General features: G+C 41.1%; 1 protein-coding gene across 4 annotated transcripts in view; it reads left to right on the top strand.

Moving 5' to 3' along the window:
* The window catches only part of LOC121278024 (probable E3 ubiquitin-protein ligase RNF144A-A), a 94654-nt gene that overhangs the window by 22330 nt on the left and 49089 nt on the right, over positions 1 to 23235 (top strand). Inside the window, exon 2 of one of the 4 annotated variants that reach the window (XM_041188034.1) lies at positions 3422 to 3553. The exons of 2 other annotated variants lie outside the window; for them this stretch is intronic. The gene's annotated coding sequence lies outside the window, so the exon portion shown is untranslated. The remainder of the gene's footprint in view (positions 1 to 3421; positions 3554 to 23235) is intronic. One more of the 4 variants, XM_041188036.1, reaches the window with a different exon arrangement.

Below are 23235 nucleotides of genomic sequence, written 5' to 3' on the forward strand. Positions count from 1 at the left end.
GTAGGGCATCAGAGGAATCGCGGATATAGGTGGGAAGAGACTAGACAAGGGGAGAGAGAACAGAGCCAAGATAGGAAGAAATGAGCTCCGTGGGGCAGGAACAGGCTGACCCGATCGGCCTACCGGGCAGTCCTGTTTGTGGATTTTGGGGAGGAGGTAGAAGCGGGCTGTCTGAGGTTGTGAGACTGAGGTTGGAAGGTGTGGAGCTTCCTTCAAATGTTTGAACACCAGTGGCTCAGGAGGCTCAGGTTATCATTTCGGGTGCTGTTAGATATCTGTAGCTTCTTTGAAGACATGCTGCCTGCTGGCCACTCATTAGTGGCTGTCAAAGTCACCACCACCCTCAGAAATATTGTCTCTGGATCCTTCCATGGCTCTGTTATAGACATATTCAGGATCTCTTAGTTGGCCAGCCACAAATACATAAGATAGGTGACGGATGGGTTGTTTACCAGGTCCACCAATTACGTGAACTTCGCCTGCAATGACACCAGTCAGAACGAGCAGGGTCTTAGCTTTTCAGCTCTGGCTGGCGTTCTACAGGTGCCAGGATATCATCGACTGGGCATGTGGCAGCCTGGGCACCCTGGAACAACCAGGAGCACTTGTCAACCACAGGGCCTTCCACTCCATCAATCTGCAGCTGGTGTGCCATCATAAAAAAGCTCTTTATGCAGGTGTGTGCAAGATTCCTGGGCAGCTGCCTTGATGCTTCCATCCTGCACAGTCCAAGCTCCCTGATCTCTCCAGACCTCGAAACAGAAATAAGGGATGGCTGCTAGGTGTCAAGGGACACTGGCAAACTTTGCTCATGACAACGATCAAAAAGTCCAGTACCAAAGCCCAACATTCAAATGCAAATTAGATAGATTTCTTTTTGGCATACAGCATATGTGTAATGAAACATGACATGTGACAAAGGTAGCATGCTCAGGAGATACAGGTGACTTTGGATCTCTGGTTCCCAAAGCGCTTTGTCATTGAATTTTTCCTCGCATCATGTCTGAGTTTGCTGTAGACTAGTGGATGGGCATTTATTGCTATGATTAGTCAACAATTTTTACGGTTGTATCATTTAACTACCAGGATGATGGAAGGTGAGCTAGATGGCCCTTGGCCTTTTTTTATCCAGCAGTTCCTATGTGCATCACTTAGGAGTGGTTAATTCTTACACTGGATATGTGAACTAGCAACAGTGTCATTCCGCAACACTAGCATTCCTCCCCTTAATGAGTGCACAAATTTTAAAAAGGGGCCAGAACATTATTGTGTAACTGTAAAAGTTAGATTGGGGTTGATTTTAATATGGGATTGTTGGCAAAAATGGGACTGATGGATAACCCCAGAAAAAATTGTATGTAACAGCACACATTGCAGGAATGGTGAGATATGGATCCTCACCGACCAATTATGGAGAATTCCTATTCAGTCACGCTGTCCGTAGTCGATGAGGCAGGGCTGAGGATGAAAACCCGGAAATGTGAGGATATTATTTGCAAGTTTCCTTAGTCCACTCTTGAATCTTTCAGTGGTTGGCTTGAGTACCTTAGACGTGATCTAAGTATAGATTGCCCCTCAGTCTACATAAACTGAAGGTCATCAGAAACTTTGCCCAGACCCTACCTTGCACCAAGTCCTGTTCACCCATCACCTTTCTGCTTGCTGACTTACCTTAACTCCTGATCCAGCAATACTTCATCTTTAAAAATCCCTCTGTGACCTTGCCCCTTATTATCTCTCTATCCTCCTTGAGCCTTACAAGCCTTCGAGATGCTACCCTCCTCCAATTCTGGTCTCTTATCTATGCCTAATTTTAATTGCTTCACCATGGCCAGCTGTGCCTTCAGCTGCCTAGGCCCTAAACTCTGATATCCCCTCCGTAAATCTCTTTGCTTCTTGACCTCTTCCTCAGTCTTTAAGATTTTAAGGAGCACCTATCTCTTTGACCAAACATTTGGTCACCCCCTTATGTGACTCGGTGTTAAATTTTGTTTGACACTGCTCCTGTGAAGTGCCTTAGGACATCTTACCACGTTACAAATGCTACATTACAAAATAACATTACAAATGGAAACAAGTTGTTGTTGAATGCTGATGGTGGGTAAGAGGAGAACAAAACAAAAGGATGAAGTATCCATCAAAGAAGAATAAATTTACTTTAGAAATTTGAGAATTTTTATGGCAAGAGGTAAGTAATATAAAAGCTGAGATGGAAAGGCGGATCTATATAAACCCAACTGTTGGATATTTGTCCAGTTTTGGGCTCTGTGTTGAAGGAAGGGTGCTGAAGGAATATACAGTGTAGAGTGGAAATTCAGTGGAATTCTGCTTGGCGTAATGAAATGCGGTTACAAAGAAAGTTGTACAGTCGCTTTCTTTGTAAATGAGAAGATTATGGGGTGATTTGATATAAGCGTTTAAAATAATGAAAGGATGAGGCAGAGTAGAGAAACAAAGTGCTTCTAGTATTTAAGAGGGCATTGGTATGAGATGGCATGGAAGAGATTTAGGGCAAAGAACAGAAGAAACAGTGTTGAGAGACTGTGGAATACACTAATACTGTTGAGCTATAGATCATGTTATCATTTAAAAGGTTAAATAAATGGTTGAAAGAAAAGAAAAAAAGGGATATGGAAACAGGACTGGCACATGGGATTAAGATTACTTGTATGGAGGATAAACACCACCTTGGACTGACTGGGCTGAATGGCTTGCTTTCATGTTGTAATTTCTATGTAACAACTATATTTCAACCCAACTGAAAGCTTCCCACTATTCCAGATCCTAAAATATGAAGCTGATATTTGTTAATTACCCACAATTATCATTCATATTTTTGAGCTACTTTTGAACATCTGATTGGTGTAGAAGCATTCAATATATAATTTGTAGAACAGTTGAATACATTTTGCAATTGTGTGGCAAAAGAGAATAAATTCTTCCTTCAGAGGAAATCTTTGCAGCATACCAATGGTTCAACTTTTCTCAGATGGACTAATGGACCTGTGGAGCAAATTGCCCGAAATCACAATTAATACTATGTTGATTCATTCCTTTATAAAAATTTGGATAAGTGTTGGGTTATGTACAGGATTAACGTACAGACAGGTAATCAGATATTACAATGATGGTATATTGTTGGAATGCAATGAAGCCTGTACTGTTGGCACTGACTGGCAATAGATATGCAATGGCCAGGGCTAAAAAATGAAGATTGATAGCTTGATATACTGGTATTTCGCTTGATTATATTCAGGTGAAATGTTGTAACAACTGTACATTCCTGAAGGAAGTTGAATAAGTGAGTTACTGTCTAAAATAGTGGAGATAGTACATGAGGTTACTGAAAAGAATGGGTTTGATGGGCTAAATGGCCCTTTTGTCCCTAAGATGTTTTCTTATGTACATATTTCTCATGCAGCAGTGGTGGAACAGTTCCTTTGAATAATTAAACAGTGCATCAAAGGCTGTGTGAAATGGATCAGCGTATGGGCCTCGTGTTGTGCACCTCTGCCATATATTGGAAGGAAGTTATTCAGTAGTGGAATAAGAGGTAATGCTTCTCTTGAAAGTTTTTTTTTTACTTTGACTGTGAACAGCAGCTCTCTTCATTCAATGTAAACCACTTCAGATCCTTAGCCAGTTTAGAGTATGACAGTATAGTGACTTGTTTAAATCTTCTGCATTGCTTTTGTCCTTTTGCAGGTTTCAAAATGTAAACATTTTAGATCGCTTGGCATCTATAGAACTGTTCAATTCTAATAAGAATTGTCAGAATCTGTATGGACACTACTCCCAGTTTTCGGAATGAAAAATCTAGATCTTAACTTTTCATTTTGTTGCAGGCAATATGTTTTGTTTTCTACAAATGATTGCATTGCATAAAACTGTTGTAAAGTTGTTTATTTCACTTCTATTGTATGCTTATAATTGAACATTCTACAAATAGCTTCTGGTTACTGTGGATCAAAGATGAAATTATGTTTACAGTTCTTGGGACTCTTTAAGGGTTAGGTAATTTTAGATCTGACTCTTGTATTAAATTCGAAGTTGGTTTGTGCAGAGCTGCTGCCTGAAATTTAGCCCTTAGCTGAACAGCTGGTTTAAAAAAAAACTGAGGATGGTTGGGGAAGATAAATCCTAATTGAAGAGGGATTGCAATTATTTAACCTGCTTTAATCTGAAAGCATGCAAGACTTGAGATTCTGGACTGATAAACAGAAATTAAAGCATACAAAGGAAAGTAATATGCATTTATTTATTAGCTAAATAAATCCATATTCGCTTCAGAAAGTGCTTTAAAGCCAACAAATTATTTTTGGTAAGTAGTCTCTGTTGTATAGACATCATGCTCCTTGTCATCCTTTCTTGATAATTGACTGACAGCAAAGTCTGTTTTTTACATATTTCCCAACGGCAATTTAATAAGTCTGTGCACATCCCCGTCTTAATTGGAGTATGGTAAGGAAAATCAGTTCAATATAACGAGAGGCAAGCTTAGAAATGAAATTAGAGCTGCTGCCTTCCAGCCAGTTTTCTGTTGTTCAGATTTGTATGTATTAGATATTCCCAAGTCAAAATATAGTTTTCAAAAAAAAACTGTCTGATCATGGTAATTAAAGAAATGTTTTATGGAATGCTCCCAAAAACTTCTCCCTTGTAAAATGTATGCATTAAATAAAGTTAAGTGTAAACTTATTTCAATATATTCCAGAACTCAATATTCTAAAATGATATACAATGACATTGGAGTGCTGGAAGCCAAATCCCATACTGCTCATCTTCAGTAGTGAGCCAAGATTTGATTGAAATTAAAATGATAATTGGAAGAAAACGAATATTAGAAATGTCCACAGAACTTGTCAACATCTGAAATGTTTTGCATGGGAACCAATTATATGATGATATAATGTCACAATTGTATACTTTCTTTTCAGAGATCAATACTATTAGGCCACCTGATGAAATATCTATTGTAAATCAGTGCTGGCAGCAAAGTGCAAAGTTCTCATCGTTGTAACTGATAAAAATTAGTTTATGGAGGGAACTATATTCTGCTCCTCTCTTTCTTCATGTGCTTCATGGCTGAATAGACTGTAGAATCCTGAGGCTATGTCACTAAGGTTGTGTGATAGAGGGATGTTAATAAATGTGGGACGTGCAGGAGTCAGCAGTTTCAGGAAACGAGTGGGTTAAATTGGGATGGGTTAACTGTAAAACATTGAGAAGGATTGAAAATTCAGTGGCTGTTGGAAGTAATGTCCAGTGTACCTGTGAATACCACTTTTATTTCCCCTGGCAATTGGATGAGAACATGGCCATCTTTCCCCTTGACAGTTAACCAGTACTTGCTAACTTTGCCACAAAAAGCTGAAGAAAATTTACATTTTGGAGAAAAAATTGATTTGGAAGGATGAACTTTATATCTGCCTACAGGTTTATGTGCAAGGTGGTCATCTATGTATGTTTGTTGTCTGTCCCCCTCCTCCTGCCATCCACCCTCTCAGCCCTCATCAAGGTAACTTGACCAGATGTTTGGCTTTAGAAGGAATGGCATCTGTTGGCTAATGGAAGGTTCCAGTGTTAAGGTCATTGGTGCCCAATGAACCATTCCAGGAATGAGAGGAACCATTGAAGAATGTATTGAAAGGCTTTGGAGCTTGGTGCACTGGCTGATATTGGCTAGTTCTGTTTCCTGAAAATTAGACGTAGATAATTTTTTTAAATTAAAATCTGAATGATCACAGACCTCTTCAAAAGAGCATCTATTTCACTGTTATTTTAAACTGTTACTCATTCACTGCTATTTAGGATAGGGCTAAAAGTACAATAAAACTTGTTAAAGATACAACTATCTGTTTGCATATAATTAGGTTCTGCCTTCAGCACAGTAAGACATTATGATTTTTTTATAATCCATTTATTTTCATAGCAAGGAAAATCAAAAGCCAACGGGTGGAAACATTTTAATTTTCACTTGTTTACATAAGCAGAATACTGTAATACTGTTAGGCAACTGAAATTCCTGATTAATAGTTTATGGAAATCAGATAAACTCCCTGCTCCTGATGCCTCCATAAGCCTTAATCTCTTTGCAGCCCAGATGATTTAGCACAAAATTGGCAACCTTTGAATTGTGCAATAATAATAACTGTAGAGCATGGATCCATACAAGCAGTCATGGGAATGCCTTCTGCCCTTATGTTGAAAAAAGGGGGAGTCTTCAGCTGTTGTATTGATTCTGTATTTCTCTATACAGGAGCATTATAAGTAACCTCTTCCCTTGCTAATAGTAGCAAAGGAAGGAGGTGGGAACAAATAGGCGCAAAGATCAAATGCCAGTTAAGTTCTTTCTCCATTTTTTTTGTTGTGTGTCCCCTTTCACTTCAGTGCTTGGTACATTTAATTTTTTTGCACGGCCACACATGAGCAGTATCTTAAAGTATACAAATTTTGAGCAGCCTGGATGGTAGTTTGTGGGTTGCTGCATTGTTGTGCATGTGTCCAGCTTAGAGGGAACATTGGTGCCAGTTAGTACACTAAGCTGTAGCACAATTACAATTGTAATATGCTGCATGGAAAATATAGCCTGTCCTGTGCACCTCCCATGTCTGATTGCAGCAGAACTACCTATTTGTGCAACCCAATTTTCTGAGGTGAACTTGTTCTATAACTATAGCACAGTGCAAAGTGGCTATCTTTCACACCGCTACTACTGCCAATGTGTGAGTGCATCTCAGTCTGGAGGGCCAGACCTGCCACTGCAGTGAAGAGTAAAGAAACACCAGAAGGAAGGAATCTTGCTTTGCTTCAGAAACATTTTTAGCCTTGGTGCCAGAGTTACATTCTACAGGCTTAGAATAGAATTAGACAGGAAATGGCATCACACTGATGCTGAACTTCCTGTATAAAAACACTGTCGGAAGCCCATTGGTTTTAGTTTTCTGTGTTGCCATACAAGTTCTATTATACTCTTTTTTTGGACATTGTTGCATAATGTTGCAATTACAACATCAGATTAGTTGCTTGTTGGATACAGTTGATCACAGTTAGTTGCTACAGTGCTTTGCCCTGCAATCAATTTGTTCATTATTCAGGCACCATTTTGGATATCTGTTTTAAATCCGTTTAGGATACTATGCATTAAGTCATCTGCTACCTATTTCTCAAAGCCACTATCAATTAATTTAATCTGTAACATAGGTGGATAATATGAAGTAATAAGCAGTCACGTTTGAAACTGCTGATTTCGCTCATTAATATGTTTTGTCCGTCACAAATCTGAATAGTGTTGCGATAGATTAAATGGAGCTCCTAAAACCAAAAAAGTAGAGTTTAAATTCAGCTAACTTAACCTGGATAAAATTTATAAAAACCTTGAAATGTGCAAAAGACGGATAGGCATTTATTGGTAAAGGAAGATAAATTTTAGAAAAATGCTTGGGCAATTCACTGAGCCTATCCAGTAAATGTGAGGCCATTCTGTGCCAAGCCAGTCAACTTCTGAAGTGGAACTTGAGTCCATTTCATTATTCAAAATGGATTTGTTTTACTGGTGTAACTCGTTCACAATGTTATGCATAATTTGGCACCCTACTTCTAAAGGGACATTTAAAGATAATTGAGTGTGGTGTGGGGCGGGCCTGATAAGTAAAACGCCATTTTATTCCAATCATTATGTCAAGGTGTTTGGAAAAAAATCACAATCAAACTCAAATCTTGAGCTTAAGAACTCTTCTGTAGAACCCATTTCTCAGAAGCCTGGATAGCACCTAATTGCTCAAAATTGAAGGCAGAAAATGTGCAAGCCTCCATATTAGACAAAAACAAGCAAAAGATGTCCTTTATCCATGCCTGAAGTAAGCATTAGTCCATTTTGTTTATTCAAATAAGCGGCCTAGTGCCTGCTTCATGAAGATTTCAGTTGATGCTGGGAAACAATTCTTCTTGGAGTCTTTGGCCAGGATTCTTTCTGGTTTGAGGAGCCAACAGGGATCGCATCTACAAGTCAGAGAACTGGCGGGGAATCCCCATCAGTTCCATGGGAGAAGCCTGATGGAATCAAGTGCCTTTTAAAGACTTAAGTGGCCAGTGTCGAGCCTCTGTGATAGAGGTCCCCGGTGCCGAAAGCCCCACCCACTGAGAGCTATGCACAGCTCCTCATGCTGCCAGCAGAAGAGGTGGCAGCTGGCAGCAATGCACCTACCAATGGTTGTCAGATCCCAGACCAAAGATGAGTGAAGGTGGGATGTGCATCATGGGGTGATGTTCACAGGAGAGGGGACAAGTGGGTCAGAGGCAAGGGCAACAGGGTGGTTTTTAAAGGCCACCCCCTGCCTGACACTGGATCCCTTGATCAGGCACTCAGCGCCTGACTACAAGGCTTATTGAGCAACCTTCCAGGGATATGGGAAAGCTGTGCAGCTTCCATGTGACTCCACTAAATTGCGGTGGGCTTAGGAGTAATGGGTATCACTTGGCTCATTAATGAGTCTAATTTACATCCTGCCACTAGCAGCTGGGATTCCCGTGTTAGCCCCTCCCACCCTCCTACTGAATTGGCCGAGGCTTTGTGGCTGCCAGGAGTCAGTGACTCATGGCTCCATGACTCAGTGGGTCAGTTGCCATGATTCCTGCCACAACAGGCTGCATCAAATCCAGCCCTCTGTTTCTGGAATGGTTTGTAGAGCCTGTCATGATATGGGTTCTGCAGTGGGCAAAATCCAGCAGCCAACTAGAGGATCAAAAGGGTTCCTATCATGGCACGACACAACTCCTCCTTCAATTTGGTTTTCCCCTCCTCACATTACCTCCAGGATGTCTGCCCATATAGAAACAAGATCTCTACCATCTGTTGATGTACTGATCATGTTGATGTCCTAGCTTTAGCTGAAAAATGGCATGCGAATGGCAACACCTTCCCCTTACTGGAACCTCTCCATTTGTTATTTGCCTTTGCCAGTAGTTTCTCCCTGAAATCTTGGGTTGATTCTTAATTCCAAAAATGGCTGGGTTGGGGCCGTGTCAGAGGTTAAATTGCAAGAAATCTGAAACAAGAACCAAATCTGCCCATTTCCAGTTTTAACAGAGGCGGGATGAGGATTGTGCAGCTTGCAGTTGTCTTGGTCATTTAACTACTAGAATTAGGCTGCTTGTCTTCATTTTAACAGTCATTCCATTTTTAAGGTAAGGCGTAACCCAGGTTACCTGGGTTATAGGAAACTCAGCAGCTACCCTGTAAAATTATATACCACCTCCCCCACTCCCAATGATTTCTCTCATGCCTCCATCTACTGCTGTCTAGACATTCATGGTAACCTGTCATGCTATTTAATAGCCTCTGAATCAATTACAACAGCTTGAATTTATATAGCTCCTTCAACAAGGTGCTTGCAAATGGTTATAACACAAAACTTGACAACAATCCACATAAGGACAATATTTGGGATAATGTCCAAAAGCTTTGTCAGAGTTAGATGTTAAGGAGTGTCTTAAGCAGGAGTATAGAGACAGAGAAGTTTAAGGAGGGAATTCTAAACTTTTCTACTTGTATTCACAGCTGCCTCTTCAACTTTCCCATCTCCCATGGTGTCTCTCTCTGTCTCTCTTTTATACCCAACGGTTGTGGTCTCTGACCAGGCTTTCTGCCACCATATCCTTGTGCATTCAACGCTGGGAATAGCTCTTCCTCCCCCATCACAAGTCACTTATAAACAATATTTCTGAATTGTGGTTCCTAGCTTTGGTTCTGAGTACATATCTTTCAATCGATCTATCATTTCCATCTTTGCCATCAAAAGCTTCAATATTTTGCATTCTAGTTGTTTCCTTCCATGATGGCCTCCATGCCCACTCCATTAAGTTAAAGGGACGTGAACTTCAGCATATCTGGCATACAGTTGTGTTAGCCATCCATTACCTGATCTGACCAGATCAAGTTCACTTAGGTTATATGTTCATCTGCAACAACAGCCTGCTACTTTAGGGTCATCTTGGATGGCCAAAATAACACCAGGTTTCTTTTATCTATAAACTTTAAACCACCTTCCTCTACCCTTCCACCCTCATCTCTAACAAGAAGTGTGAGGAGCTCATAGATTTATGTACAGTGTCTACAGTTAGACACTGTATATTTAGCTGTTTGCTGTTTTCCTTCTTTCCCCCGGCCACTAAGTCGCCTCCCAGGTTTATGCTGAACCTTTCCATAAAACCCTGTTTGAATTTCTTCAATTAGTGCCTTTGATGGAGAGAGGTTAGGAGAATTGGAGATATTTTGCAATCTAGCTTCTGGGACAAATATAATACATCCCACCATTAACTTACATTTCCATGTGTGAAATTCTTAATAGAGATCAAGATAAGAATTGTTTGCAGTGGGAATAGCCAGTTTAATACTTACTGTATCTAACATTCTACTATGGTATAATGGGAAATAAGCACAATACGGTTAATAATGCAGTAATATCAGGGCTGTGAAATGACATCCAGCATTATTCTGCAGATTTTGTTGGGTTATGACTAATTCATAATTTTGTCCTTTCATTTTTTTTTAAATGCCTTTCAATTTTCTGCCCTCTTCCCCTGAAGATTGGGATAAAATGTTACTAAACTGTATTGGAAAATTTTGGAATGCATTTTTATTTAGCGGTTTGCTGATAACAAATTTGTATGTTTTTCATTTCTTATGTATCTTAAATTGCAGATGTGTTTATAATTTCCATTTTATTTGTATTTTCCACAGAACTTGCACATTTATAAGGTTCTCATTTATTTTGGCATTAATATTTAAGAAAATTACTTTTGTGAACCTCCACAGACTGTTCCTGAATAGCGTATCTTAAAGCAAAGTTCAGTCATTTTGCCTATAAACCCCAAAAGGAAGGGAGCTATGCTTTGAATTTTGTATTGAGTCACCTCCAAGTTATAGTCCACCCTGTGTCCTTTCCCTTTCCCATCCTGAATGCTGAACTGGACAATGGGACTTGAAACTGCACTTAAGATTGCTTGGATGGTGAGCTTTCTGAACTCCAGGCAATTCCCAGTAATTGACTGTAGAGTTGCGTTGGCATAAGTCTTGAAGCAGATCTTTATCTCATTCTCTCAGGTACAAAAAGGTGTGCATGAGTGGAGAAGTAGGAGCAGTGATAAATAATTTGAGGGGTGGGGGAGGAGAAGGTAGCAAGAAGATGGATTTCTTAGATTTACTAGCTGTCGTTTAGAGACATCTAAATTTGCCTGAAATTGTATGATGTGCATTTATACTAATGTCACCATGTGAGAAAGTTGACCACGGCACTGTAAGAGTTTGTTACTGGACTTAGTTTTATTTTAAGTTGAACCAAACTTACTTGGTACTTAAAGTAAATTGAAGAGAGCTTTTAAAAAAAACTGTTGAAGCTTCATTAAATCTCATCAGTAATTGACTTTCTTTGCATTGGAAGCCTTTATTTCATTAACCCCTAAACCATTACGTTGTTCCCATTAATAAAACTTGGCACAATTTGTAAATTGCTATCATTTGATAGTTTAAAAAAACCTTTCATTTGCTAGTTATTGTAATGTATGTGTTTAGTCCATTACATATTAAAATTTTTGAGTGGGCTGCAGCATCACATCTGAATCCATTTTAAAATATCAACATTTGGATGTAGTACCTGTTAAGCATATACGTAGTGCTGTGCCAGGCTTTTATGTTAAAAATCCTGTCACTTGACATTAACAGATATAAAAATAGTTGCGTTGTGCCATGGTGATTTGACTCCACAATCTACGTCATACATCAGCGGCTCAGCAACAACTTGTGTGTTGTCTTGTTGAGAATTATTTAGAGTTTTAATTATTTATTTCATGATGCTGATATTGCCTTGTTCAACACTTCAAACTCTCTTTTATCAGGCCTGTGGTTTTTGGATGCTTGCTTGTCGATCATTGGTGACCTGCCTCTTAAATATCACTATCCCCAGCTTTGAAAGATCCATGAAAGAAACTCAAGAGTAATGAGTCCAAGCCCTATCCTGAAAGATCAGCTGATCAGAGCACACGAGCAGAAGTTGAGAGAACATACAATGCAAATGTGTCCCCACCCTCACTTCCCATGGCTGAGAATGTTAACAAGTGTAACTAGAGAAATAAGCACAAGATCTTTGCCATCCATGCTACCCCAGAAGAGGACATAGACTAGCACAATTAAGCAGATAGATACACAACAGTTGACAGCCCCACCTCCGCAGCTCTCCCAGCTGACAGTACTTAACAGAACAATTAAATAAATTGGCACCTTGCCTTCTCCCCCACCCCACCACAACACCCACTGAGTGTGTGTTTCCATTCCTGTTTAGAATGCTTACAGACAAAACCTGCTGATCTCTCCCTGCCCAGCCCCCTGCCAATCAGCATTGCACGCACATTCCCTCCTCATTGCAGTACATCCTGACCCTAAATTTCCACTCTTACAATCCCCACTGTAAGTGTTTGCTCACCTGCCAGTCAAGATTCCTGGATAACTATTATACCTCTTGATTTTTCTTTTTAACATTGTTATGATCTCAGCAGAGACAGCTAACATTTTAATAGAGATGAATTTTCCAGTGACCTACCAAAAAAACCTGTTCAGGTTTTGAAATGGAACAGTACTAAATGTCTTATCCGGCCTGCTGTAGCCATATGACCTCTGCCACGAGGCACTCCCCCCTCTGTACTTTGCCATTTTACATCAATTCAATAAAGACTGTCACTGAAAAAGACACTGAGAAAGCACTGCAGTCTTTGACACAAGACATGGTGTCGGTAAGTGAAGGTAAAGTAGAGTTTTGAAACGCTGCACAGAAGCCACAGCTTAAAAGGGCACATAGAAATGTTCAAATCTGCTAAAAGCTGCCTAAAAAGGACAAGGAAAAGCAAACCCATATCCAAGGCTGCAAGTAAAATATTGGGTGAGTGAACATGGCAGCAAACTTTCCACTCATAGTCTCTGTCCAAATGAAAGGCAATATGTGGCGGAACTGGCAGTTTTTTCCACATGCAATGGCAAAACTATGAACAGGCAACAGATTTAAGTAATAAGCCAGAACCAATAAGATTAGACAGACTGCTAACAGTGCTTGGGAGGGGCTGCTACAAATTGTATACCGCCCTAAATCTGACAAACAAAACAGATGGTAGAGATTTTGAAAGCCTTGAATGAAAGTTTTGTACCCCAAGCAAACATAACTTATGGATGCTATGTATTTAACACTAGAGCTCAAGGGGAAAAAGAACCCATGGAACAGTATGTGACTGCAGTAACACAGCCTGCAGAATCATGTGACTTTTGACAACTAAAAGGTGAACTGATTAAAAATAGAATTTGCTTAGGCATACAAGACCCCTCAGTCAGAGAAAGTCAATTGAAAAAGGACAAACTTATGCTCAGGAAAGTGATAGACGTGTAGAAATGCAGAGCTTGTAAAACATCAGTCAGATCAAATGTATAACAGAAGAGCAGATACATTATGTTGAGAGACAGTCCAGGCCGAAAGAGCAGAGCAATCACAGACAAAGGACAGGATGCAAATACTGCGGAGAACATCATACAAAGGGAGAGGGATTGTCCAGCGTAGGGAAAGCAGTGTTTTAACTGCAAGAAGCAGAATCTTTTCACACACATGTTTGGCGAGAAAACAACAAAACAAGCTTACACAGACGGCCTCTGGAGCAACATCAGCAAAAGAGTCTCGTGAACAATACATAAGACCATAAGACATAGGAGGAGAAATTAGGCTATTCAGCCCATCGAATCTGCTCCGCCATTCAATCATGGCTGCTAAGTTTCTCAACCCCATTCTCCTGCCTTCTCCCCGTAACCGTTGATCCCTTTACCAATCAAGAACCTATCTATCCCGGTCTTAAATAAATTCAGTGACCTGGCCTCCACAGTCTTCTGTGGCAATGAATTCCATAGATTCACCACTCTCTGGCTAAAGAACTTTCTCCTCATCTCTGTTCTAAAAGGTCTTCCCTTTACTCTGAGGCTGTGCCTTCGGGTCCTAGTCTCTCCTACTAATGAACATCTTCCCCACGTCCACTCTATCCAGGCCTTTCAGTATTCTGTAAGTTTCAATCAGATCCCCCCTCATCCTTCTAAACTCCATCGAGTATAGACCTAGAGTCCTCAAACGTTCATCATATGTTAAGCCTTTCTTTCATTCCTGGGATCATTCTCTTGAACCTCCTCTGGACCCTCTCCAGGGCCAGCACATCCTTCCTGAGATCCGGGGCCCAAAATTGCTCACAATATTCTAAATGTGGTCTGACCAGAGCCTTATAAGGCCTCAGCAGCACATCCCTGCTTTTATATTCTAGTCCTCTCAAAATAAATGCCAACATTGCATTTGCCTTCCTAACCACCGACTCAACCTGCAAGTTAACCTTGAGATTCCTGGACTAGGACTCCCAAGTCCCTTTGCACTCCAGATTTCTGAATTCTCTCCCCATTTAGAAAATAGTCTATGCCTCTATTCTTCCTACCAAAGTGCATAACCTGTCTAAATCCTTCTGCAGCCTCCCCGCCTCCTCAATACTACCTGTCCCTCCACCTATCTTTGTATCATCTGCAAACTTAGCCAGAATGCCCTCAGTTCCTTCATCTAGATCATTAATGTATAAAGTGAAAAGTTGTGGTCCCAACACTGACCTCTGCGGAACTCCACTAGTCACTGGCCGCCATCCTGAGAAGGACCCCCTTATCCCCACTCTCTGCCTCCTGCCAGGTAGCCAATCTTCTATCCATGCTAGTACCTTGCCTCTAACACCATGGGCTCTTATCTTACTGAGCAGCCTCTTGTGCGGCACCTTGTCAAAGGTCTTCTGGAAGTCCAATTAGATAACATCCATTGGCTCTCCTTTGTCTAACCTACTCGTTACCTCCTCAAAGAATTCTAACAGATTTGTCAGGCATGACTTCCCCTTGATGAAACCATGCTGACTTTGCCCTATTTTATCATGCACTTCCAAGTATTCTGAAATCTCATCCTTAATAATGAACTCTAAAATCTTACCAACGACCGAGATCAGGCTGATCGGCCTGTAATTTCCCGTCTTTTGCCTCACTCCCTTCTTAAACGGTGGGGGGGGTCACACTAGCGATTTTCCAGTCCTCTGGGACCCTCCCTAACTCCAGTGATTCCTGAAAGATCACCACTAACACCTCCATTGTCTCTTTAGCTATCTTCTTCAAAACTCTGGGGTGTAATCCATCTGGTCCAGGTGATTTATCCACCTTAAGACCTTTCAGTTTTCGTAGCACCTTCTCCTTGGTAATGGCCACCATAATCACCTCTGCCCCCCGACTCTCTTGAATTTTGGGGGATGTTACTCGTGTCTTCCTCCGTGAAGACTGACGTAAAGTACCTATTCAGTTCCTCCGCCATTTCTTTGTTCCCCATTATTACTTCTCCAGCGTCATTTTCCAGTGGCCCAATGTCCACTTTTGCCTCTCTCTTACCCTTTAAATATTTTTTAAAAAATCTCTTGCAATATTCTTTTATATTACTGGCTAGTTTACCCTCATATTTAATCTTCTCCCTCCTTATTTCTTTTTTAGTTGTCCTCTGTTGGTCTTTGTAGGCTTCCCAATCCCCTGGCTTCCCACTGCTCTTCGCCGCATTGTGTGTTCTCTCTTCAGCTTTTATGTTGTTCCTGACTTCCCCTGTCAGCCATGGTTGCCTTGTCCTCCCTTTAGTATGATGCTTCTTCCTAGGGATGAATTTTTGCTGTGTCTCCCAAATTACTCCCAGAAACACCTGCCATTGCTGTTCCACTGTCTTTCCTGCTAGGCTCATCACCCAGTTAATTCTGGCCAGCTCCTCCCTCATGCCTCTATAGTTACCTTTATTCAACTGTAATATCATTACATCTGATTCCACCTTTTACCTCTCAAATTGCAGGGTAAATTCTATCATATTATAGTCACTTCCTCCTAAGGGTTCCTTCACCTTAAGCTCCCTAATCAAATCTGCCTCTTTACACATCACTAAATCTAGAATTGCCTGTTCCCTAGTGGGCTGCACCGCAAGCTGCTCCAAAAAGCCATCTCGTAGACATTCCACAAATTCCTTTTCTTGGGAACCACTACCAACCTGATTTTCCCAGTCTACCTGCATATTGAAATCCCCCATGATCACTGTAACCTTGCCTTTCTTACATGCCTTTTCTATTTCCTGGTGTATCTTGTGCCCCACATCCTGACTACTGTTCGGAGGCCTGTACATAACTCCCATTATGGTTTTTTTTTATACCTTTATTGTTCATCAACTCCACCCACACAGTTTCTTGCTATCAATTTAATTTCATTTCTTACTAACAAAGCAACCCCACCCCTTCTGCCAACCTGCCTATCTTTTCGATAGGATGTATATCCTTGGATATTTAGTTCCCAGTCCTGATCCCCCTGCAGCCATGTCTCTATGATGCCCACCACCTCATACCTGCCAATTTCAATCTGTGCCACAAGCTCATTTAACTTCATGATACAACACTTTGGTTCTGTCAGGTCTATAGGTAAGAAAATGTTTGCAACTGTTAGAATAATAACACAGAAGGAGAATATCAAGTGAACAGGAAGTGTCAGATAGACATGGTGCATCATACAACATAACCTTTACGGATCTGTGCAAAGTGGCTCAACATGGCAATCCAAAATGGCAGCACTCAAAAGTGAGGTTGAGGCTATGTGATAGCACGACACTCATACCGAGAGGATAAATTAGTCTGATAGCCCAGTGTAGTGGCAAGACCCAGAAGATGTAGAGCTCCAGATCACAGATGTGATGCAACGACCACTCATCTCAGTTGAAGCAAGTCTAAAGCTTGGGCTGGTGATCCTGAATGTGCCAGCAAAGAGTCAAAGTGAAGCAGCAGCTCGACATGATCTGGAAGTCATCAATCCAGCAGAGACATTGAATCTGACAGACAAGTGCCTAGCTCAAATCAAGTGATCTACCTAACAAGATGCAACTCTCTGAATGCTACAAGAAGTAGTGATGAAAGGATAGCCTGATAGCATAAAGGACACAGCTGTGCTGACAAGCATATTGGGCATGCCAAGATGAATTGACAATCCAAAATGGCATCTTATACAAAGGAAATAGCCATCAAGCCTAAGCAGATGAGAGGAGAGATGCTGAAGTGCATCCATGCAAGTCATCAAGGAATTGAATAAAGGATGAGAAAGGCAAAAGAAGTGCTCTATTGGCCAAACATGAGCAATGAAATTAAAGACCATGTTGGCCAGTGCAGTGCTTGTATTGAATACCAAACTAAACAAGCTAGGGAGCCGTTGATGATGCTTAACATCCCAAACTGACCATAGATGAAGCTGGGAGTAGACCGCTTCACAATAGCAGGAACTGATTATCTTGTCACTGTAGAATACTATTCTGACTACTGGGAGTTAGACCAGCTGACTTCGATGACAGAAGAAGTAGCGGATTGCCTGAAAGCACACCAGTTGTTACAGCATTCCAGACATTGTGATGAGTGACAATGGTCCTCAGTTTGAGTGAAGAATTCAGCCGTTTCATAAAGGATTGGGAAGTTCAACACGACACATCATCTCTGCAGTATCCCTAATAGAATTCAAAGGCTGAGGTGGCAGTGAAAATTGCCTCAGGATTCAAGAAATTGAGCAAATCTAGCACAGATCTATACTATCAATTCTAGAGTGGAGAAACACAAACTGAAGGCATGGAAAGTCATCCAGTCCAAAGACTCATGCCACACCGCACACAAACGACACTTCCAATAGCAAAAAAGCTACTGAAGCCAGAAGTAGTAGCAGGTGTGAATGAAAAAATCAAGGTGAAATGGCAGCCAAATTTCATTTTGACAAGACTGCCAGAGCTAAGCTTTGGAGAGCCAGTCAGGGTACAAACCTTCAACCCTCTCAACAGGAGTCAGCCCACGTGGAAACTTGGAACATGTGTAGCAAAATTGTCACCGCAATCGTATGCAGCGGAAGTGAACGCCCAAATATACCGGCACAACAGCAGGCATGTGCGAACAGCTAACAGAGCTGTTCCTTCACCACAGCCGGCTGGTCAGGGAGAACATACGAAATAGGAGTAGAAGTAGGCCTTTCATCCCCTCAAGTCTGCTCCGCCATCCAATAAGATCATGACTGATTTGTTTGTGGTTCAAGTTCTACATTCCCATTTACCCCTGATAAACCTTAGATTCTTGTTAGGCAAGGGAATCTGTCTACCTCTGCCTTAAAAATATTGTGACCCCTGCTACTGCTTTGAGGCAGAGTGTTCTAAAGCCACACCACCCTCAGAGAAAATTTTTCTCCTAATCTCCATCCTAATTCTGGACTCGCCCACAAGGACATGTCCTTCCCACGTCCACTTGTCAAACCCTCCAAGATCTTATATACTTCGATCAAGCCGCCCTCGCTCTTCTAAACTCCAGTGGAAACAGGACCAACCTATCCTCAACACAACCTGCTCATTCCAGGTATCAATCTAGTAAACCTCCTCTGAACTGCCTCCAACACATTTTACATCTTCCTTTAAATAAGGAGACCAAAACTGCACATAGTATTCAAGGTGCGGTCTCACCAACGCCCTATATAATTGAAGCATAACATACTTACTTTTATGTTCGATTCCTCTTGTAATAAAGGATAGCATTCCATTAGCCTTCTTGATTACTTGCTGTACCTGCATACTACCTTTTTTGTGACTCATGCACGAGGATACCTAGATCCCTCTGCATCTCTGAATTCTGCAGCTGTTCTCTGTTTAAGTAATACTCTACTTTTTTTATTCTTCTTGCCAAGGTGAACAGCTTCACATTTTCCCACCTTATACTCTATTATCTCAGATTTTTTGCCCACTCACTCAATTTATATATATCTGTCTGCAAACACCTTATGTCTTCTTCACAACATACTTTCCTACCTATTATTATCATCTGCAAATTTAGCTACCATGCTTTTGCTCCCCTCTTCTAAGTCATTAATGTAAATTGTAAAAATTTGAGGCCCCAGATGGACCCCTACAAGACCCCACCAGTCACATCCTGCCAATCAGACAAAGACCCATTTATGTGCACTATTTTCTGCCAGGCAGCCGATCTTCTATCCATGCTAATATATTACCTCCTACACCATGAGCTTTTATTTTCCACAATAACCTTTGATGTGGAAACTTATCAAATGCCTTCTGGAAATCCAAGTACCAGTACATTTACAGGCTCCCCTTTATCCAGAGCACAAGTTACTCCTTCAAAGAACTCTAATAAATTGGTTAAACATGATTTCCCTATCACAAAACCATGCTGCCTCTGCCCAATTACCTTGTGTTTTTTTAAGTGCCCAGCTATAACCTCTTTAATGATCGACTCTAATACCTTCCCCATGACATCAAGCTAAGTGGCCTTTGGTTCCTGTTTTCTGCCTCCCTTCTCGAATAGAGGGGTTATATTTGTTACTTTCCAGCTTGATGGAACCTTTCCAGAATCTAGGGAATTTTGGAAAATTAACACCAACGTAAGTACTACCTCATTAGCCACCTCTTTCAAGGGCCTAGGATGAAGTCCGTCAGGACCCAGAGACTTGTCGGCCCACGGCTCCATCAGTTTGCTCAGTACCACTTGCCTAATGTTTGTAATTTCACCAAGCTCCTCTTTCCCCTCCACCTCCTGATTTATAGCTATTACTGGAATGTTTTTTTATATCCTCTAATGAAGAGAGAAGCAAAATACTTGTTCATTTCAACTGTGAATTTCTTATTATCTACTATTACTCCCTGTTCTCACTCTCCAGAGGACCAACATTCACTTTACTTTTTTCCAGTTTAAATACCTGTAGAAACTCTTGCTGTCTGTTTTTACATTTCTAGCTAACTTCCTGTCATACTCTGATTTCTTACTCCTTATTAACATTTTAGTCATTCTCTATCATTCTTTATATTCTGACCAATCATCTGACTTGCCACTCATCTTTGCGCAGTTATGTGCTTTTACTTTATGTTTGATGCTTTCCCTGACTTCTTTAGTTAACCATGGATGGTGGGTCCTCCTTTACAGTAGGAATATACTTATCCTAAAATGTCTATCATTGCTTCCCTATTGTTTATCCCTTAGCCTAGTATCCTGGTTAACTTCCACTAGCTCAGCTTTCATGCCCTCACAGTTGCCGTTATTTAAGTTTAAAATACTAGTCTTAGACCCACTCTTCTCCCTTTCATACTGGATGTAAAATTTAATCATATTGTGGCCACTGCTACCTAGGGATGCCTTTACACTGAGGCCATTAATTCATCCGGAGAAAGGATCTCACCATGTGTACTGAGTACAGAATTGCCATCAATGCCAGAAGTCTACGGGTCCCCAGCAACAGCAATGGGGCAACAACCATTACCATGGCAACAAGTGCCACGAGAATGACACCTCTCTGAACAAGGACCATCATTCAGATAAACAACCAATGACAATGCACATGCTTACCATAAAGAGACCTGTATGGTTTAAAGACACTGTATGCAATGCAGGTGCAAAGACTGTGTAATAGAACAAACAGTTGTTAATGCATGAGAACAGTGGGTAACTTGGGTAACTGACAGTTACACATGATCGTGCATGCAAATGTGTCTTCTGTTTATGAGGAAAAGGGGGATGTTTGGGTTTTGAAATATAACAGTACTAAATGTCCTACCTGGCTTGCTATAGTGTCCTCAAGGAACTCTCTGCACTGCTATTTTACATCAGTTCAATAAGGATTCTTACTGAGAAATCCCTGCGGTCTTTGAACTCAACATAACCAAAGGACAAGATTTCACATTTTAAGACTCTTAGGTAATGAACAAAACTGAAATCAACATAGACCAAATGTCACTTTAAAAAGCAACTAATACAGAAAACTAAAGAAAAGGTACTTTCACATTAACAAACTGATGTAACCCATATATGTCTTGGAACCCCTTTCTTTATGCACCACACTTCTGGCAGATATGTAGGATTATTGGATCAGCCCCTCCATATCTACCAGTCCTCCAGTATCCACACTTCTCCCTGCAATACTATGTCAAAACTTAGTGCCCTTCAAAATTCGCTCCACAAGGCCTACCTTGGTGGCGACTTGTTCCTTTCATCTCAAAGTCTCATCTGTTCTGTCCTTTCCTTTCAAACTGAAAACAAACTCTCCCAAGCACCCTGCTTGGTTGTTGTAAACACAAAACAACCCTGCTTCTACACAGCAGTATCTGCCTTGTCTTTCTTTCTCTGTCTTAAAAAGCAGCTGTCATTTTCCTGTGAGTTACTGTATTAAGCTGTGAAAACTGTCATTTGATTTCAGCAGGTTTCTATTCGAGTTTCTCTCCCATGGCCATCAGATCACATAGGCTGCCTCCAAGTGGAGGTATTTAGTATGGCCTCATTATTTCCCTTTTCAGAAAGTTCTGTTTCACTTTAAATTAGATACTTTAAAACATAACCTTTTAAAGTACAGTTTTTGAACAGCACCTCAATCTACTGAACCAGTATGGTTCAGAATGATTGCTTGTCTCTGAAGCCGCATGGAACTTTGTACCTTTGGCTGTGTTTTGTTGTGTAGTTAATGTTGCTAGTAATTTGTAGTTTTGCGGATTGCTGCTTTAATTGCTTAGCTATTGGTTACCGATTAAATCAGTAATCTACAACACTTCTGGTGACTATTGAGGATAACTATAAAGCAAAGCCAAAGGTACTAAGATTCAAGCAGCAAGCAACTCCAAGAGGTGAGCACAAAAATAGTAACTTTAGCATCCTGGCTTCACACGTTTCAGGCAGCTTCAGACATGCAGGTTGCAGGTTCCAGCTAAGGTAAAGCAATTTTTATCACTTCCAGAAGGAGAAAAATCATGTTGCTCCAAATTTGTAACCAACCCTATAATTACGGTTTAAAAGTATTTTATTTTACCAGCAAAGGACAACTGCAATTACAATTGTAGAATACTAGATAACCCAGAATGTTTTTGAAGCTAACTGTAGCTCCACTTTGTGCCTTCCAATACACCTCTGCTCTCACAGAAATTGCACCTTCCTAAGCCTTGGATAAAATCACAGCTGCATTCCCTGCCTAACATTGGATAAAATTACACCTCACAGAGACCTGAATTTTCACCATCGCGTGGAGACTGGTTTGGAGGTGGGACCAGGTGAGAAATGAGAGAATCTCACGTCAGGGAGCCTCCCTGACAAGATTCTGCCTCTATATAAGTTTGCTGAATCTGACTGGCACCTGCTACCCACCCAGCAGTGGTGGGTAGTTTATTAGGTTCAATTAAATGTCCATTTAGCATATTGGTGGCACCTCCCAGGATCATCCTGATGGTGGGTGGGCTCCTAGCTGTGACCAAAGCCCAGCTGCCGCCTGGAGGCAGCCTCCCAGTGGCAGGCCAGAAGGCTGACAAGGCCACCTTAAACCCTTCCCTCCACAATGGTAACCTGATAGCTGTCAGCATGTGTATATTTTACAATCTTATCTGGGCCCCGCCATCCTGAGATGCCCTCGTATTCTCCTATCTACATCGGCTGCACCAACCTCTCCTGGGCTGCCAGCAAGACATCACTGTACCTGCAGGTTTCCTGGTCATCCCACCATCCCTAATTGGACTGCTTAATTTGGTTGCAACCAGGAAGATAAGAGCCACTTCCAGGGTCCAGACCCAGAATCGAGCCTAATATCAGGTCCCATTGATCTTGGTTAAATCCAGCCCCTGAATTACTGGCCATCAGACTGGATCAAATTACACTTTGCAGACAAACATTGGTTGCCCTCCAAAGGGATCAATCAGAAATCTGATCCAACCTATTTAGGTTGCAATTAGATACAACCAGTATAGTTGCTGACAACCTCCCTCCTTGTTGAGATTGCTTACCTCCTAACACCTTCGCACCCCCCGCCTTCACTTTGAAATTTTTTTGCTTCATGTCCTTCCCTTCTTTTGAGATTGCTTTCTGGCTTTCCTTTGCACCTCATCCTATGAATATCTTATTGGGTTTCTTCCCACTGAACTGTTGTTTGACATTGCTTTCCAACCGCTCCCCATGTTAAGATTCTTCTTCTACTTCTGTTCTTCTTCTCTCATTTATGAGTTAGGTTTATACACCCAGTATCTTATAATGTAGCAATCCTCGGGGTCAAACAGAAACCCTAACTGCTACTGTATTTTTGGCTTACTGGATAAGTTACAAGGGACAGAACAAGACACTCATTCT

Source organism: Carcharodon carcharias, chromosome 5 (genome assembly GCF_017639515.1).
Source record: "Carcharodon carcharias isolate sCarCar2 chromosome 5, sCarCar2.pri, whole genome shotgun sequence".
Classification (NCBI taxonomy): domain Eukaryota; kingdom Metazoa; phylum Chordata; class Chondrichthyes; order Lamniformes; family Lamnidae; genus Carcharodon; species Carcharodon carcharias.